At 40.0% G+C, this 20,072-nt stretch overlaps 1 protein-coding gene and 1 non-coding gene across 2 annotated transcripts in view; both read left to right on the forward strand.

The window, feature by feature from the left end:
• The window catches only part of GPC6 (glypican 6), a 1,236,352-nt gene that overhangs the window by 549,526 nt on the left and 666,754 nt on the right, over positions 1-20,072 (forward strand). The gene's annotated exons all lie outside the window — the stretch shown is intronic.
• TRNAE-UUC (transfer RNA glutamic acid (anticodon UUC)) lies at positions 1,896-1,968 on the forward strand. The gene has a single exon. It is a non-coding gene; the product is annotated as a tRNA-Glu (tRNA).

The following is a 20,072-nucleotide window of genomic DNA, read 5'->3' on the forward strand; positions in this document are numbered from 1 at the left end:
TAATCTATAAATACAAGTTGTTTTCGTCTCTTCGATAGAAATGAAGCAGCCTACAAGGTCATAAAGTAAGTCAGGGAGCTGACTGGAAACACAACCCAAGATGACTGACCCCCAGATCTGTTCATTGCACTAAATCACGCTTCCTTCCTCGGTGAAAAACTTCCCACAGCAGGAAGAACCAGAGAGCTAGCCTCTAAATTATACATGACTCTTTGTCTCATTTTCCCTTCATGGCTAATTGAAGATGCAGGGCAGTGCTACTTTTTGGCGTTGTCTCCTGTATCATCTCATTGTCTCACAAGTGACAGGGAGTATCTGCTGCAATTTGGCTTCATTAAAGGCCAGACAGAAGTCCGTGGGCTTTGAAGAGTCTCAGGATGACAGGTTTGGTGTCTTGGTTCACACTTAGGCATGCGGTTCATTGTTTGTTTGTTTGTTTACCCTTTAGACTAAAACTGAGAAAGTGAAAGTTGCAAAGTCATGTCTGACTCTTTGCAACCCCATGGACTATACAGTCCATGGAATTTTCCAGGCCAGAATATTAGAGGAGGTAGCCTTTCCCTTCTCCAGGGGATCATCCCAACCCAGGGATTAAACCCAAGTCTCCTGTGTGGCAAGCAGATTCTTTGCCAGCTGAGTCACAAGGGAAGCCCAAGAATACTGGAGTGGGTAGCCTATCCCTTCTCCAGCAGATCTTCCCAACCCAGTGATCGTACCGGGGTCTCCTGCATTGCAGGCAGATTGTTTACCAACTGAGCTATCAAAATGCATAACTTTTAAAGGTCAACTACATGAGATGTTTAGTTGATAGGATGGGAATATGGGTTGCTGAATAAAAATCATCAAAATATTCAACTACCAAATAAGGAAAATATAAAAGTTCCCAATCCTTATGAATATTAAGCATGGAAGGCATCATACTTGGATTAGGGCTGACAATAGAAGTTCAGAGTTTCTTGCAGCCTGTTTAGTCTGAAAAAGATTAGGACTCTGGAGAGAGAGTGGAACCAAGTTGCCAAAACCACCGTTCTGCATGATCACTCACAAGTGATATTGTGGAGAGAGAATTCATACCACATCTCACAGTGTGCTTTTGGGTATTATCTTCATTGCATGTCCTTGTTCAGTGGTCTTTGAGACCTAAGTACCAAAGCTATTGCTGGAATATCACTAATAATAATAATAATAATAAGTAATGGTGTCAACTAATGCTCTATAACTGTAAGGTGAGTCCTTAGTTCTGTGTCCTTTTTTTTTTGTTCTTTACAAAGATACTGGTATTGCTTACGTTTTGGGCTTTCTCAATGTGTTCAAATTTGCAACAGCACAAGCCTATACCTCCTGCTTGTTCCCTTCTGTCTGGTGTATAGTGTAGTATTTGGCTTAATATGAAATCTGCACGGATAGAAATGAAGGATTTCAGTGGGAAGGCCTGACCTAGTACATCTGGTGGTGGGCAGCGAGGCACCATTTGAGAGCAGAGTGGAGTAAGGAGAGGTGTGTTTGGGGAATATTATAAAGGCAGTATGTACAGAAGGAAGACAAACAAGAAGAAAGAAGCTTGGGTAGACAGTCCTGTAACAATAATGGAATTTCAGGATGTCAGTCCTGCCCTGGCTTTGCCAGTCACGTCCTGCTCTTCACTCTTCAGGTGGGGACCCATCTCCTAAGCAGCAGAGGGGCACAGACCCCCTACCACAGCATCGTACTGAGGGGTTGTATGATCCCACCCAGAAGCTGGAGTTCTTTTGACAGCCTCCTCCATCCTTTTTTTTATTAGAATCTGCTGTCTTTAGGAATGACTAGAGTGCTAGGAAAAGGAGTCATGTCAAATATCAGAATCACTGCTTCCGTGGTGAGACATTTTCCCTTTAATATCTTCCGTGATAGGGGATTCCCTGACGGTCCAGTGGTTAGGACTTGGTACTTTCACTGCCAGGAACCTAGGTTCAATTCCTGATCAGGGAACCAAGATCCCACAAGCCACACAGCATAGCCAATTAATAATAATAATATCTTCCATGATAGGACACTGTGTATCATTACAAATAAAGCACTTTTGCACAGAATTTAGCTAATAAATAATAAGAGAGGTAGAGAATAAGACATGAAGATAGTTTTAGAGTATTAAAATGTCACTCTCACTTGTGTATTTATTGAGCCTATGTATACAGTCCAACTACTTTATTTAGCTTCTATACTGCAAGAAATAGTTTCAAAATAGCCATTCATATTCCTGTGTCTCACTTACTGCTGTCTGTCTACAGAGATTCCCTGCACTCACCTCTCTGCCAAACTTCTTGGCTAATCAGAAGTTGGAGCAGCCTTCTCTTTCATGGTTTTCTCATCCTAGTCAGTCTCAATCTATGTCCTTTGATTAGTAAAAGTGAAAAAATGAAAGTGTTAGTCACTCAGCCATGTCTGACTCTTTGCAACTCCAGAGACTGTACCTGCCAGGCTCTTCTGTCCATGGAATTCTCCAGGCAAGAATACTGGAGAGGGTAGCCATTCTCTTCTCCTGGGGATCTTCCTAACCCAGGGATCAAACCCATATCTCCTGCACTGCAAGCAAATTCTTAACCATCTGGGTCAGCAGGAATCATCTGATTTCTGAAACCATTCCCTGTCCTGCTTTGCCTGCTAGGTATCTTCTCAGCGACTGCTGAGCACTGAGTATTAAAAGTCTGTCCTTAATCAGCTCTGATTGCCATTACAAGATACTAAGACTGGGTGATTTAACCAACAGCAATGTATCACTCACATTTCTGGAGGCTAGAAATCCAAAGTCAAGGTCACAGATTCAATTCCTGGCAAGTGTCCTTTTCCTAACTTGCAGATGGCCACCTTCTCACTGTGTCTTCACATAGAGAGATAATGAGCTACTCTCTCTTCCTCTTCTATAAAGTCACTCATCCCATGATGGTGGCCCCACCTTTGGGACTTCATCTAAACCTAATTACCTCCCAGTGGTCCTGCCTGCAAATACCATCACATTGGGGGTTAGGGCTTCAGCATATGAATTTGAGAGGACATACACATTCAATCCCTAACAACTGCCCTTGACCTTAGATTCATTACAAAAATGTAAGATGGAAAGTGTGGACGCTTCAAGGATTCTCTTTAGGCGGAGGTCCTGTGGCCATTCAGAGAGCTGCACCAACCTCTTTTTGCCATGTGACAGACAGCTCAGAGGCAGGGAGGTAAGTTCAAATCCAGGAGACCTAAGAGCCACTTTGGCTTAGATGCCTCCTGGCCCAGAGCAGCCAGTGTTTCTGACAGACCACTGGGCACAGCTGTCCTTGTATAAATCAAGGGGCAGAAGAGACAGAAAAGTCAAGACATTCAGGGACACCCCAAGCTGGGAAGACTATCCCAGACTTTTATAACTTATTTCTAGTTCTTCCCAGACTAGACTTAATTTGTCAATCTGGGTCATTTTTCCTGTAGATATTATTCCTAAGTAACATAGTATATATCAGGTGACCAGGGGAACAGAGTGCTAGTACATTCATTGAAGGTCAAGTTATCATGAAAAAGAAGAAAGGAGGGCTATTAACCCCTTCCCACTCTCCTAGACTATTGGTCACCTTCCCCTGTATCCCACTTCTTGGAGCCATTCCTAAGAGCACTGGAACATTTAGGGAAGTTATCACAAAGTGTCTTATATTTTGAACTTGATTAGGAGATAAGTTATGCTAATATAATACACTTTTCTCCAACCTCTCCTTAGCATATTACTTTTACCAGAATCCCAGACACTAATGACACACTCAATGCTATAATTAGTAAAAGTCATGTATAATGCCTTAGTGATGGATTAACTTTTTCAGGAACTCTCTTTAATAATGCTGTACTCTGAGCAACATCCTAATGCATAAATTTTAAAAGTGATTACAGAGGTACACTCCTCATAATCAGACTTGGTTCATCAATAAGCATTTATTTAGAAGTCCCAGTGAATCATGGCCTGTTCGGGCTCTGGAAATTCATGGTGAAAAAGAAAGAGAATGTCCCTCCTTTAAGGACCTTGCACTTGACTGCAAGAGGACCATCAGTTCAGTTCAGTTCAGTTGCTCAGTCGTGTCCGACTCTTTGCAACCCCATGAATTGCAGCACACCAGGCCTCCCTGTCCATCAGCAACTCCCAGAGTTCACTAAAACTCACGTCCATTGAGTCGGTGATGCCATCCAGCCATCTCATCCTCTGTCGTCCCCTTTTCCTCCTGCCCCCAATCCCTTCCAGCATCAGAGTCTTTTTCAATGAGTCAACTCTTCACATGAGGTGGCCAAAGTACTGGAGTTTCAGCTTTAGCATCATTCCTTCCAAAGAACACCCAGGACTGATCTCCTTTAGAATGAATGGACTGGTTGGACCTCCTTGCAGTCCAAGGGACTCTCATCAACAGGTTTAAAAACTAAATACTTAATATAGTTTGTTACAATCAGGTAATACACTAAACCGAGGCACAGTGGGCAGTGAGGTTGGGGCCAGTGTGGTGGGGAGATAAAGAACAGCTGCTTTAACCAGAAAGATTAGGATCAGCAAAAGCCCCTGTGGGAGGAGAAGCCATCTAATATAAGACAGGAAAGGTTGAGAAAGGGATAGCCATAGAAAGCCGGAGGGAGGAACATTCCAAGAGAAGAAACAAAGGTGAATGTTCAGAGAAAGGAAATACTTGATATCACAACAACTCAACAACAATAAACAACACAACAACACTAAAAAACACAGTACAAAATCACAACAGTAAACAATTATATACCTATTGCCAATAATTTGGGGCTCACTCTGTGCTTGGCACTGTGTTACATCGTTTCTCAAACCACTTAACAAGACTTCACATGTGCAGAAACTACAGCCTCCAGAAGTGAGTTACCTGCTGAAAGTCACATGGAGTTCAGATTTCATGTCTGAGATTTGAACCCAGGTCCAAAGTCTAAATTCGAAAGCACTCTCCTCAACTTAAATCCTCAGTTTTCTAGAACCAGGTGGTTGTTGCTACCTTCTGGCCTCCTCTGCTTCTGAAATGCTGAGTGAGGCTACAAAAAAAAGATGATGCCAAGTGCGATCAGGGAGAAATGAAAAGCACATGTATCTGGCCAAGCAAGTATTACTTTGCAGTCTATTAGCTATGGTTAAATATTTAACACTTTTGAAAGCTCTGGGTTGATGACATTCTCAAATTGCCAGTTTCTATTTACTTTGGGGCAGACTGCAACATTGCTGTATTCAAGAACAGTCAGCCCAGCCTTGCTTTGCTAAAACTGAGTGGCTCGCTCTTAACACCCAAGGCAGAAGTTGGCGAACATTGTCTAAACAAACCAATTTCAACAGAATTTTAAAGTTACTAGAGATATATTGCTGTCAAAAAAAAATTCTCTGAAAAGTCACAAAATTCTGCAGTATGACTCATTATTTGCTCACTGTTGGTGTGGGAAAATAATTGGCTTTTTAAAATGAAGTGCTGCAGCCAGAAACAATAAACCCCCTTTACAAAACACAATCCAGTTTCATTTGCCTCTAAAACCTTTTATTTTCTACATTTTCATTGAGCACTGGCCTGGAGAAACAACCAAACCTCTTTTGACAGAGAAGTATTTAAAAAAGGAAACACAATGTAAGTAATCTCTCAAAGCATTATTTTAAAGAATTAGGGGATTGAATTTTATTTTATTAATAATATTAATAGTAGTCATCATTTGTGTACTGGACCCTCACTTTGTGCAGGCAGGGTTTGGAGCACTTTAAGGCCAACTCTGAAATAGACACTACAAACATCCATATCTTACAGATGAAATACATGAGACCAGGACAGGTCAACCAACTCTCTTTTACTACCTCATTAAAGTTTCTTTAGAGAATGTGCATAGCATCTCTTTTGAGCCCCAGTGTCCCCAATATTGGGACAGAGAATTCATATCTGGATCTATTGGTCCATTTCTCTGATTGATCTTTCAAAGTATGTTCAATATATTCAGTGTACATTATTAAGACCAGCACACATTTGTAATTCTGCCCTTGGCTCCATTAAGAGCAAGTTTGGAAAACCCCAAACATGGTGGGCTGTTACTAAGTCAGTTGTGATGCTTGTGCCGTATATATGACATAAAAACCTTTTAATCATGCTCACTGTGTCCCTCTTAAACCGTTAAACCCATCCCTTCCCCTGCTGACTTTTAGAAATGTCAAGTGCTATGGAGATGAGTGGGATTTGGGCCATTCTTCACCAAAAAATGACCAATGGATAGGACAGTTATGTTAATATTATGATGAAGCACATTTGCTCATATAAGCAACCCCTATCTTGTTTCTTTATCCATAATGATACCTATAATAGTAAAGGCTAGGAATTAAACCCACATCTGGTTAAGTGGTCTTCCAAAAAAGATACATGTTTCATTTCCTTACTCTTCTGACCCTGGCCCAGTTGGTAGCTTTTGAGTTTAGCTTTCTAACTGGTACATGCTGTTATCATTGCACAGCCATGGGGAAAAGGATCCCACACGTGAGCTGGAATTTAGATGCTCAAACAAATGTCACTTTCCTCTCCCAAGCCCACTTTATTTGGAATGGAAAAATATTTTCTCCATTTCCCAGTGTTTATATTTCTTACATTCTGACACTTGCTTGTATTTCTTAACTCTTACATTATCTAAGATTGATACTTTCTACTAATATTAGATAAACCAAGCTAAGCCTTTCCATTTGCACAGATTACTCCCCGAAAGCAGGCAAATCACATTCTAGCCTTTTATTTGGGCATTCCTGTATGTTCTGACATGATGTCTTTGTTGTCAATGAGGTTTTTATTGTTTGCTTAACAAAATTATCTCATTAAGCGAATGGCTTTAGGGATTCATTTGCTTTTATTTCATTACTAGCTTGGGAAAAAGATATACAACTTTTGTTAGGGGAGTATGTCAAAAAATAGGATCTGTACCTATACGGAGATTATTTTTATAATCTATTTCCCTGTATAGTAATAAAATTATTTTATAGGTTTACATTAATACATTTAATTGCTGCCTTGAGAATTCCAAAGCTAATATGTGCAATGGTACTGCTAAGGCCCATTGCATTCTATATACGTAAATCATACTCATTCATATATCTTTTCTTATAAATCTAAATGGGTTTCGCTGGTGGCTCAGACAGTAAAGAATCTGCCTGCAATGCAGAGACCTGTGTTCGATCCCTGGGTTGGGAAGATCCCCTGGAGGAGGGCATGGCAAGCCACTCCAGTACTGCCTGGAGAATCCCTTGGACAGAGGAGCCTGGCAGGCTACAGACCTATTTGTGGTCACAAAGAGTCAGGACTAAGCACATATATTATTTATCTTTATCTATATCTATATATAGATTTATGTTTCTTAGGTTAGCTAAGAGTTGTCTGCCATCAAATATGGGTTACCATATTAAATAAAAACTACTTCAAATTAAAATATTTTAAGGGAAAGGCAAGTTATCAAGTCTACTAGACTTACATTTATAACACCAGAGGAACACTCAGTGTAAGTGAGATCTTGAAAGAAAAGTCAGAGGTGAGCTTTCTCAATGCTGGTAATTAATTCTTGCTTTGCATAGGCTAATTGAGGGCAGTCATCAAATACTGGATGTCATTTCATTTCCTAGCTGTCAATGGAACTACAATCTGCTTTCCCTGCTAAATCTGTTAACCCCTGTGCTTTTCTTTGCTGGTAGAGGCATGTTAAAGATAGAGGGGCACCAAGAGCTTTGTTTGGTTTTGTGAATGTCAATATTTTCCTTCAAGTGAATTGAAAGTTGTTCCTTTGTCAGATTTTTCTTTTCCTAACATCTCTGTTAAGTTGTTAAGTTATACTCACACACATACACAAACAGCAGTAAAGCAAAATATTGAAAAAAAAAATGGAGGACCAAAATGAAGAGAGTGAACTGGAGGATATTTCTTAGATAGGCTGTCTTATGTTATAGAATAACTGGTGCTCCAATGCATGTGAGTATATTAAATAATTCACTCAGCAAATGGTGACTGTGTATGTAGTAACTGATAAGCATTGGGCTAAGTATTGGAGAATCCCTTGAACTGCAAGGAGATCCAACCAGTCCATCCTAAAGGACATCAGTCCTGGGTGTTCATTGGAAGGACTGATGTTGAAGCTGAAACTCCAATACTTTGGGCACCTGATGTGAAGAACTGACTCATTGGAGAACTCTGATGCTGGGAAAGATTGAAGGCGGGAGGAGAAGGGGATGAGAGAGGATGAGATGGTTAGATGGCATCACCGACTCAATGGACATGGGTTTGGGTGGACTCCGGGAGTTGGTGATGGACAGGGAGGCCTGGCGTGCTGCGGTTCTTGGGTTGCAAAGAGTCAGACACGACTAAGCAACTAAAATATTGGAGAAGTGAGAGGAAAGGCAACAAAAGCAGCTCAGAGACTATTGTTGAGGTTGGGGTAACATCAGTACACGTGCTTGGATGTGGCCCTTGGGCATCACGGGTAATTTTCTTGGGAACCTGCGTATCTGTCCTAGAACAAGAACAACTTCTGTCACTCTCTGCAGTTTCCTCTGCTAACTGTCCTCCGTTTCTTAGCTCTTACCTCTGCCCAGAACAATCCCATTCCAAGCCAATGGCTTATTTGGCAATGATTGAGTCTACAGAGCCAAGTCTTCCCATGGGAAGATGTGCTTTGATGTGTGCTTTGAGTTTCTGGGTTGGCTGGATACATTTGCCTTGAAGTCCAGAGAGACTATGGCCATGTCTTACTCTATCAAATAACTCAAAGAACTGCAGCAAATCCAAGTTGAACAAATCACTTTTCTAAAAGACAATTGAGATAAACATTTCAGGGTTTTGTTTTGTTTTGTTCCCTTAAGTTCTTGATGATTTTGATCTCACTTATCTCACTCTATGTTTAGGCTTTGTATTTTACAGTTTTGTGTGTGTGTGTGTGTGTGTTTTGCAAATTTTATATTTACCTGCCAAATACAGTTTTCCATCTCATATTGTTTTCCATGCATAGTTTTGTATGTCCCTGGAGAAAAAGGACTGAGACTACCTCCTGGGAACCTGCTCAAAGCCAATTGTTGTACCGTCACAGTGGAGGAATTGAATACATTGAGCTGAATGAAATCCCATGGATGGAGGAGCCTGGTAGGCTGCAGTCCATGAGGTTGCTAAGAGTCGGACACAACTGAGTGACTTCACTTTCACCTTTCACTTTCATGCTTTGGAGAAGGAAATGGCAATGCACTCCAGTGTTCTTGCCTGGAGAATCCCAGGGATGGTGGAGCCTGGCGGGCTGCCATCAATGGGGTCACACAGAGTTGGACATGACTGAAGCGACTTAGCAGCAGCAGCAGCAATCAAGGTTCATTACAGTTTTTATATTAGCAGAATAATTTATATTCAAAATCGCCTTTTTTTAACATGGGAAATAGATGGGGAAACAAGGGAAACAGTGTCAGACTTTATTTTGGGGGGCTCCAAAATCACGCAGATGGTGATTGCAGCCATGAAATTAAAAGACGCTTACTCCTTGGAAGGAAAATTATGACCAACCTAGACAGCATATTAAAAAACAGAGACATAACTTTGCCAACAAAGGTCCATCTAGTCAAGGCTATGGTTTTTCCAGTAGTCATGTATGGATGTGAGAGTTGGAATGTGAAGAAAGCTGAGTGCCAAAGAATTGATGCTTTTGAACTGTGGTATTGGAGAAGACTCTTGAGAGTCCCTTGGACTGCAAGGAGATCCAACCAGTCCATCCTAAAGGAGACCAATCCTAGATGTTCATTGGAAGGACTGATGGTGAAGCTGAAACGCCAATACTTTGGCCATCTCATGCAAAGAGTTAACTCATTGGAAAAGACCCTGATGCTGGGAGGGATTGGGGGCAGGAGGAGAAGGGGACAACAGAGGATGAGATGGCTGGATGGCATCACCAATTCGATGGACATGAGTTTGGGTAAAGTCCGGGAGTTGGTGATGGACAGGGAGGCCTGGCGTGCTGTGATTCATAGGGTCGCAAAAAGTCACACCCAACTGAGAGACTGAACTGAACTGAACTGAACACGCTCAATGACATTCTACATCGGGTTTGCTCCTTCAGGTGTTTCTAGTGTCTGTCGTTAAAAATTACTGATCCCATGTTCATCACTCATATTAACTCTGGAGACAATTTGGAAAAACAATACAAAGCCTCAAAGTATTCGTGTAGCAGTAGTGTATATCACTTGCCTGAGGTTGCATTCATGCAACTATGTAGTGGATAGAGCCCCTATGTTTCATAAAGTCCATTACAATATGATGAGATCCAGCTTCTGTGGTTCCGTTTCAGAGAGATGATTTTATTGTCCCCCAAACACCTAAATGGCTTAAGTTAATATAGTCTATGGTGTTTTGCCGCAGTGTTCCCTGTGTTCCTCTTTTTTGAGTGTGGTGGGAGCAATCCTTTATCCTTTTGCCAAACACAGATAAGGTGTTCCTTGCAACTGTGAATACAAAACTTGGAGATGGTTTCTTTCCCTGATTTCCCCAGGGCATCTTGCACTCACCTTAGAGCTCGATGTCAGAGAAACGACAAACTGTGTGGACTGATGAAAGGTGGGACTCTTCTACTCTATAGAGAAAGACACTTCTAGGCTTTTCTTCAGATTTTCCCAGTGTGTAGGTGTGATCTGCTGGATTGGAAAGGCTACACAAGTCTTTTCTGCTGGAATTTGTCATAAAGGGCTGCAAACAGGTTTGGTTTTTTTTTTCCTTTATAAATCTAAGAATTACAGGTTATCTTCCAAAGAATAATACCTGGTACACATATAGAAGAGTACCAATATCAGGAGAAATAGGTAAGAATAAGGCAAAGGTTCTCCAATGGTGTTGTGTGTTTGTGTGTGTGTATATGTGTGTGTGTGTTAGTCTCTTGGTAGTGTCAACTCTTTGTGACCGCATAGACTGTAGCCCACCAGTCTCTATCCATGGAATTCTCCACACAAGAATACTGGAGTCGGTTGCCATCCCCTCTCCTCCAGGGGATCTGTCTGACACAGAGATCTAACCCTGGTCTCCTGCATTGCAGGCAGACTCTTTACCATCTGAGCTACCAGGGAAGCCCAGTCCAATAGCATTGATTGGACATAAAGTCACTAAGAAGTAATTAAAAGGAAATTCAAGATTTAAAAAAATACATTAATTTTTTTTCTCAAAATGTGAAGAAAAGTTCTGTATCATCAACTTAAATGTGTGTATTTTCATTGTATATGTGTAGGGATATCAAACCCATTAAATTCTTTTGTCTTAAGACAAAAGAAAAACACAAAAAACATTTTTTCCAGAAAGGTGCATCACCATAGGCTGCTTATATAGTCAGTTACACCCCACCACATCAGATTCCATTGCTATTGTAAATAGTGAGCTCAGCCATCATTGTGAATTTATTTTTTCCAATCTCTCCGTATTTGAATGACCCCTGGCTTAGCTGAATTGTAAAACAAACAAACAAAAAAAAAAAAAAACAGCATATAAAACAACCCCTGAAGCCTTTTTTAAACTGGTACACAGCTTTCTTCATTATTAAACAGCTGGGCCTATAGCTATATGAAATTTTATTAAATTGACCTTAATGGCTTAGCACAAAAAAATAAATGTTTAAGTTGTAATTTTCAACCTTATCTAAGACCGCTCCTATTAAAGATTTGATATTGTGGATGTTTGAAGCAAGTCTTAGAGCAATTGAATAACCTACATTTTATCTGTATCTTTGAATCTTTATTTTGGAATCACCTTTATGTTTGTTATACTACTTCTTATTATCATAGTAAAAATTTATTAACACAAAATAACTGGATTTTGTTTGATATGCCAGAATTTTTATTTCTGTTTGATTGCGACCTTATCAACTAAAAGCTTGCAGTTTGATGACCTATGTGTGTGAAGCACTGTTATAGGCACAGCATAAAAATGTGCCCATAAAACAAACGAGCCTATTGTCAAGGGTTTTATAGGCTAAAAAAAATATAGTGATACTTTCTTCACTTGTTTCTTGTTTTTTTAATGAAAGACTTTCACACCTCTGAGGCCCTTGAGCATACAGAGGTAGAGAAATCTCCATTTTTGTAACACACCCCAGCTGAGTAGGCATTTTTCAGACCCCTTCCCCAAAACATGGAGTTATAGAGCCATCGATCTGCTTATGTTAACTTCTGACTAAAGCACATTCCTTTCAGCTTCTGTCTCAGATGTGGAAGTAAATTCCTAAAACCATGGTTTATTTTTTGTTCACTTGATCTGTTTCAGGATGACATTGCTAAAGTCTTTCCTATCCCTACTCCTTTTTTATTCCTCTTATCCCTAACAGAAGTGGCCCGTTTTATGTGCCTATGCTTAAAGAGACATTCTCAAAAGCTGTTTTAAATTCATTCTGGTATATCTTTGTAAACTGGAATTATAGTCAAATCAATATTTTTTCTATTGAAAAGTGTGGATGATTGTGTTATGATGCCTCAACCCAGATGCAAATAACCTTCATAGAGACATAGCTTGTGTCTGAATGATGCTTTTGAGGATGAGGGGAGGCCATTGAAAGTGCTAAGGCTATCTTTCAAGGAGGATGCCGATTTTGTATAATAAATATATTGAATTTAAGTGAAAATGGCAAGGTACCTGGAAAAACCTGAGCAAAGGCACAGAATTATAACAGGGCATATGTGTTTAAGAATAGCAAGTAATCCAATTCTCTTGAGGAGAAGATTTTATAGGTGTTAACGAGGTGCCTTAACTAACAAGATGTCATTAATATCTAGGAGTAAAAGAGTGCATTTCACTAGAAAGCCAGTGGTTAGAATGTTAAACTTAAGATCCAAGGTGACAAATCTGGCAGCATCAAAAGACTAGAAACCAGGGAATCATTTTTGATTATCCAGACATAAGGGATAAGGGCCTGGATTAGAGTAGAGGGAAAGAAATATATCATAGAGAATGCGATAAATGGAGTAGAAAGAAGGATATAGTCTTTCAAACATTTTTTATAAGTTTTGAAAACGTATCACACCGGTTCTCAAAATCTGGCATGTGTAAGTATCGTCTGGGGATTTGTTAAAATGGCTCATTGGTGTGGTACTGTTTCTCAAGTCCCAGGGTGGGACTTTGGAGTTGACATTTTAAGAGAATGACTCAATTGTTTCTGGCACAGGTGGTTCATAGATCACAATTTGAGAAGCACTAGCTTAATACGCGTTTGAGGCCGGAAAGAAAAGTCTACTGTACAAGTCTACAAGTCTACTGTACAAGTCTACAAGTTTACTGATTGTAAACTTTATTAACTAGACATTTGTTAATTTAATATTGTAGAGTAAATATAGGGGTATGTGTGCAAATGCTCAGCTGTGTCTGGCTCTTTGTGACCCCACAGACTGTAGCCAGGCTCCTCTGTCCATGGGATTTTTCAGGCAAGGATACTGGAGTGGGTTGCCACTTCCTACTCAAGGGATCTTCTTGTCCCAGGGATTGAACTTGTGTCTCCTGCATTGGCAGGAAGATTCTTTACCCCTGAGTCACCTGGGAAGTCCAAATACAGGAGACTCATGAATACATTTTGAAAAGGAAGATAGTGAAGGTAAACTCCACTGTTAAGATACATGAAAATATGCTAACAGTGGTGGAAGTGTCTGGCAAACATGGCATTACTGTCCTGCAGCTCCAGGGTGACTGCAGGCTGAGCATGTAGAGTTGGCGTCCGCTATTCAGAAGTTTCTGCCCAAACCATATGATTAGATGAAAGCTGATGAAAAGGAAGAAAAGTGCTGGAAACAAAAGAGTAGCAATCTCCCTAAAAGTGGAGAAAGGAGGAAAAAGATCAAGGGCAAAATACTCTAAACTGGAACTTTCCAACAACATCAGGACCCTCCTGTCCTGGGCAGCAAAGTTCAGGGAGGTTCACAACTCAGGCTAAACTCTTTTGTTTGTTTCTTATTTGAACACTCTGGGCTTTTTGATAAGTATAATATTTCACATCATTACAACAATTATCGTATTAAAATGGTACATTAAATAAGAAGAAAAGTAACTGATTGGCCATACGGGTATCTTTTCCAAGTGGTCATAATTACCGTATTCTCTCCCTGTTTTCACTACTGAAATGACATAAGCTATTAGGCACATAACACAGCTACTATACAATGTCAGCCACTGAGCTGTAAAATTTCATGCTGGAAAAAGAAATCATTTTGTGAACCATTAAAATACAATAAAGCATTTGAAGACTGAAAACTTTTGCTCAGTCAAACATAAAAGTTAATGAAATTATTTAAATACATGCAGTTCAAAAACAGTTTTAAAATCCCTTGCATGCTGTGTCTAAGCAACTGGAGTATGTTTGAGGGGGAAAAATCCACAAGCGGAAAATAAGAGGTTAAGAAAGATTGTCGATGAAACCTGAGCCCAACTTAGCAAGTGGCACCGGATTAGTCTTTGCATTTAGAAAAATGTGACATTACTTCCAACCTAGTGAGCCTATTATGTCTGCATCTCCTCAGATTTTTACATGGCCTTGAGCAATTTGGGCTTGAGCCAGATATAACATTTTTATTTCAGCAAATCACTTCCCTTTGTTGTACATTTTAAGGATGTACTGAAAGGTACTTTCAAGTCTGAAAATACCAACTTGATCATACAGCACTGATACCTCACTTACGGGGGCCTTTATATAAACCACAGTGTTTTCTTTAACAATTAAACTATCTCAGGAATAATAAAAATATGAGCTACTCTATTACCACATTTAAAAAAAAAAACAACTTTTTTTAAAACAGTGCAGTTAACCTAACCCACGACTGAGTGTGCACGCGCACACACACACACACACACACACACACAGAGCCAGGAGAGAAGTAACAAGAACAAGTGAACATTTTGGTTGTGATCTTAGGGATAAGAAGAAACACGCACTCCTTTCCCTCTATAGTTCTTATTTGGTTTGCCCACAGCTGATATGAAAGAAGGTAAAACTCTGAAAATGCATTTTAAGACCTTTTCTTTAAAGCAGCAAAAATATTTGGAATACATAAACATGTCTTGCAAAATCAATCATTGAAAATGCAACATGTATGAAACTGTCTGTATATATCAATACTAAAAGCAAAAGTAGGCTTTAGGTTAAAGAAGGTGACATTACCATATTCAGTTTATCACTGGGTATTGGAACAAACTCTTAAAGGCAATAGTTAAAAATATGTAAGTTTTGCCCAGTTAGGAGTGGAAAGCTTGAGGCCTTTCTTAGGATTTTCAAACAAGATAATAGACATATGTATGTGTGTGTTAAGTTACTCCAGTCGTGTCCGACTCTTTGTGACCCTATGGACTATAGCTTGCCGGGCTCCTCTGTCCATGGGATTTTCCAGGCGTGAATACTGGAGTGGGTTGCCATGAGTACCATTCAATTCACAATCTTGAAAAAGAAGATTGTTTCCCATTTGGAAATCTGTATCATTTTTATAACACAGAGCATAATATTTTGGGGTTAATCTCTGTAGATGTGAGCACTACAGATCCCAGTATATTTTACATAGAAAAGATGTAAGTAGTCTAATCTCGAATTCTGAAGAACTGGAAGCTTATAAGGAAAGCCTTAGGTTTGAGACTATCAGAAGAAAATATAGCAGGTATGTTATTAGTAATTCGGGTTTTAGTTATTAAGTATTAATGCATTATTTTTTAATTACATTAGTAATAGCACGTGTCTTTGGGTGTTTTTTCAGTTCACTTCAGTTGCTCAGTCATGTCCGACACTTTGAGACCCCATGGACTACAGCAGGCCAGGCTTCCCTGTCCATCACCAACTCCGGAAGCTTACTCAAACTCATGTCCATTGAGTTGGTGATGCCATCCAACCACCTCATCCTCTGTTATCCCCTTCTCCTCCAGCCTTCAATCTTTCCCAGCATCAGGGTTTTTTCCAATGAGTCAGTTCTTCGCATCAGGTAGCCAAAGTATTGGAGTTTCAGCTTTAGCATCAGTCCTTCCAATGAATATTCAGGACTGATTTCCTTTAGGATGGACTGGTTGCGTCTCCTTCCTGTCCAAGGGATGCTCAAGAGTCTTCTCCAACACCACAGTTCAAAAGCGTCAATTCTTCGGCCCTCAGCTGTCTTTATAGTCCAACTCTCACATCCATACATGACTACTGGAAAAACCATAGCTTTGACTAGACAGACCTTTGTTGGCAAAGTAATGTCTCTGCTTTTTAATATGCTGTCTAGGTTGGTCATAACTTTTCTTCCAAGGAGCAAGCGTCTTTTAATTTCATGGCTGCTATCACCATCTGCAGTGATTTTGGAGCCCCAAAAAACAGAGCCTTCTAATGCCATATATAAAATGCCCTTGGAAATCACAATTTTAAAAAGGTAGTTGAAGAAGAAAGACTTACACTATTTTCATGACTAAAACAGTGACAAATTTATTGATGGTTTTTGCAGCTGTAGTAATTCTGTTCATGAGGAAGTCAGAACATTTTTCCAGCAGACTGACCAGCCTAAAGCAAAGCATATCTGATATTTGTCCAGTGAGACTGAAATGTTCTACAGGATCTATTTTATATATATATATAACATTTTATACATATGTATGTTATATATGGCATATATATAGAATATTTATATATATAACATTTTATAAACATTTATATATTTAATATATATATAAATTTACATAATTATAACATATATATAATATTCTATATATATACTTATATATAGAATGTGAAAAATTGGCTTCCCCTATGGCTCAGAGGTAAAGAATTCACCTGCAGTGCAGGAGACACGGGTTGGATCCCATGGTTGGGAAGACCACCTGGAGGAGGAGGAAATGGAAACTGGCTCCAGTATTCTTGCCTGGAAAATCTCATTGACAGGGGGGCCTGGCAGGCTACATTCCAAAGGGTTGCAAAGAGTTGGACATAACTGAGCAACTGAACACAGCAGTGTGAAAATATGTCCCAGATCATTGATGATATTCTTGTGTCAAAAAACATGTCTATGAGAATTGTGTTGACTATTCAGGTTGTATTAAAAATATAAAGGCAGTTTAAGAAACTTGAATAATGATCATTTAAAAAAAAACACTATCAAAAAGTGTGCTGTACATTATTGCTTTCATCATAGACTGATCAAAGATCTTATAGATATCACAGCCTCTTTCCCTGAGTCATGGAAGTTTCCAAGGATAGACACTAGTGAGAAAAAGCTCTTGTATTTAGAACCAACAGGGAAATAGATGGGGAAACAGTGGAAACAGTGTCAGATTTTATTTTTCTGGGCTCCAAAATCACTACAGATGGTGACTGCAGCCATGAAATTAAAAGACGCTTACTCCTTGGAAGGAAGGTTATGACCAACCTAGATAGCGTATTCAAAAGCAGAGACATTACTTTGCCAACAAAGCTCCATCTAGTCAAGGCTATGGTTTTTCCTGTGGTCATGTATGGATGTGAGAGTTGGACTGTGAAGAAGAATGAGCGCCAAAGAATTGATGCTTTTGAACTGCAGTGTTGGAGAAGACTCTTGAGAGTCCCTTGGACTGCAAGGAGATCCAACCAGTCCATTCTGAAGGAGATCAGCCCTGGGATTTCTTTGGAAGGAATGATGCTAAAGCTGAAACTCCAGTATTTTGGCCACCTCATGCAAAGAGTTGACTCATTGGAAAAGACTGTGATGCTGGGAGGGATTGGGGGCAGGAGGAGAAGGGGACGACAGAGGATGAGATGGCTGGATGGCATCACTGACTCGATGGACATGAGTCTGGGTGAACTCCGGGAGTTGGTGATGGACAGGGAGGCCTGGTGTGCTGTGATTCATGGGGTCGCAAAGAGTCGGACACGACTGAGCGACTGATCTGATCTGATCTTCTCTTTGGGGTCAAGACTACAACTTTTATGTGGGGAAGGGATAGTTAGGGAGTTTGGGATGGACATGTGCACACTGCTATATTTAAAATGGATAAGCAGCAAAGTCCCACAGTATATCACAGGGAACTCTGTTCAATGTTATGTGGCAGCCTGGAGGGAGGGGATTTTGGGGGAGAATGCATACATGTTTAGGTATGGCTGAGTCACTTTGTTGTTGACCTGAAACTATCACAACATTGTTAATCACCTATACTCCAATATATAATAAAAAGTTTAAAAATAGAATACAGCTCACATCTATCCTTTCACTTCAATAGATGGCCTCACTCCTCTAGTACTCTCCTTTTAATCCAATTTTATTAAATAAAATTTACCATATGATATATATATATATGTATATGCTGTGCTGTGCTTAGTCTTGTCCTACTATTTTGGGACCCCATGGACTGTAACCCACCAGGCTCCTCTGTTCATGGGATTTCAAAGGGGTGGATGCTGGAGTGGATTGTCATTTCCCCTTCCAGGGGATCTTTCCAATCCAGGGATCGAACCCACATTTCTGGCATTGGCAAGTGGATCTTTACCACTGAGTCACCTGGGAAGCCTATTTATATATTACACATACACACACACACACACACACACACACTCTTACACAGCCTTAGTTTAGGCAAAGAGAATACTAAGAGTAGAAGAGACAGCATATAGTGTATTCACATTAGTTATAATGCAGCATTTAAAGTACAAAGAATGGAACAGCTGATTCTCAATGCAGAGTGAGACTGTCTGCCCAGTGGCAGATAGTGGAGCTGAGTCTTCATCTGTGGAAAGATTTTGCAAGTAGCAACAAAGAGCTACTTTTTTTTTTTTTCAAAATTCAGTCACTCTTTATTTATTTATTTATTAAATTTTATTTTGTTTTTAAACTTTACATAATTGTATTAGTTTTGCCAAATATCAAAATGAATCCACCACAGGTATACATGTGTTCCCCATCCTGAACCCTCCTCCCTCCTCCCTCCCCATACCATCCCTCTGGGTCGTCCCAGTGCACTAGCCCAAGCATCCAGTATCATGCATCGAACCTGGACTGGCATCTTGTTTCATACATGATATTTTACATGTTTCAATGCCATTCTCCCAAATCTTCCCACCCTCTCCCTCTCCCATAGAGTCCATAAGACTGTTCTATACATCAGTGTCTCTTTTGCTGTCTTGTACACAGGGTTATTGTTACCATCTTTCTAAATTCCATATATATGCGTTATTATACTGTATTGGTGTTTTTCCTTCTGGCTTACTTCACTCTGTATAATAGGCTCCAGTTTCATCCACCTCATTAGAACTGATTCAAATGTTTTCTTTTTAATGGCTGAGTAATACTCCATTGTGTATATGTACCACAGCTTTCTTATCCATTCATCTGCTGATGGACATCTAGGTTGCTTCCATGTCCTGGCTATTATAAACAGTGCTGCGATGAACATTGGGGTACATGTGTCTCTTTCCCTTCTGGTTTCCTCAGTGTGTATACCCAGCAGTGGGATTGCTGGATCATAAGGCAGTTCTATTTCCAGTTTTTTAAGGAATCTCCACACTGTTCTCCATAGTGGCTGTACTAGTTTGCATTCCCACCAACAGTGTAAGAGGGTTCCCTTTTCTCCACACCCTCTCCAGCATTTATTGCTTGTAGACTTTTGGATCGCAGCCATCTGACTGGTGTGAAATGGTACCTCATAGTGGTTTTGATTTGCATTTCTCTGATAATGAGTGATGTTGAGCATCTTTTCATGTGTTTGTTAGCTCTCTGTATGTCTTCTTTGGAGAAATGTCTATTTAGTTCTTTGGCCCATTTTTTGATTGGGTCATTTATTTTTCTGGAGTTGAGCTGTAGGAGTTGGGAGAAAATAATAGCAAATGAAGCAACTGACAAACAACTAATCTCAAAAATATACAAGCAACTCCTACAAAGAGCTACTTTTAAAGATCATTCCAAGCATATGGGGGCTTCCCACGTGGCTCAGCGGTAAAGCATCTGCCGGCCAATTGCAGGAGATGCAGGCTTGATCCCAGGGTTGGGAAGCTCCTCTGGAGGGGGAAATGGCAACCCATTCCAGTATTTTTTCCTGGAAAATCCCATGGACAGAGGAGCCTGAGCAAAGAGTCAGACACGACTGAGCAGGAGCACG

Source organism: Bos mutus, chromosome 12 (genome assembly GCF_027580195.1).
Source record: "Bos mutus isolate GX-2022 chromosome 12, NWIPB_WYAK_1.1, whole genome shotgun sequence".
Taxonomy (NCBI): Eukaryota; Metazoa; Chordata; class Mammalia; order Artiodactyla; family Bovidae; genus Bos; species Bos mutus.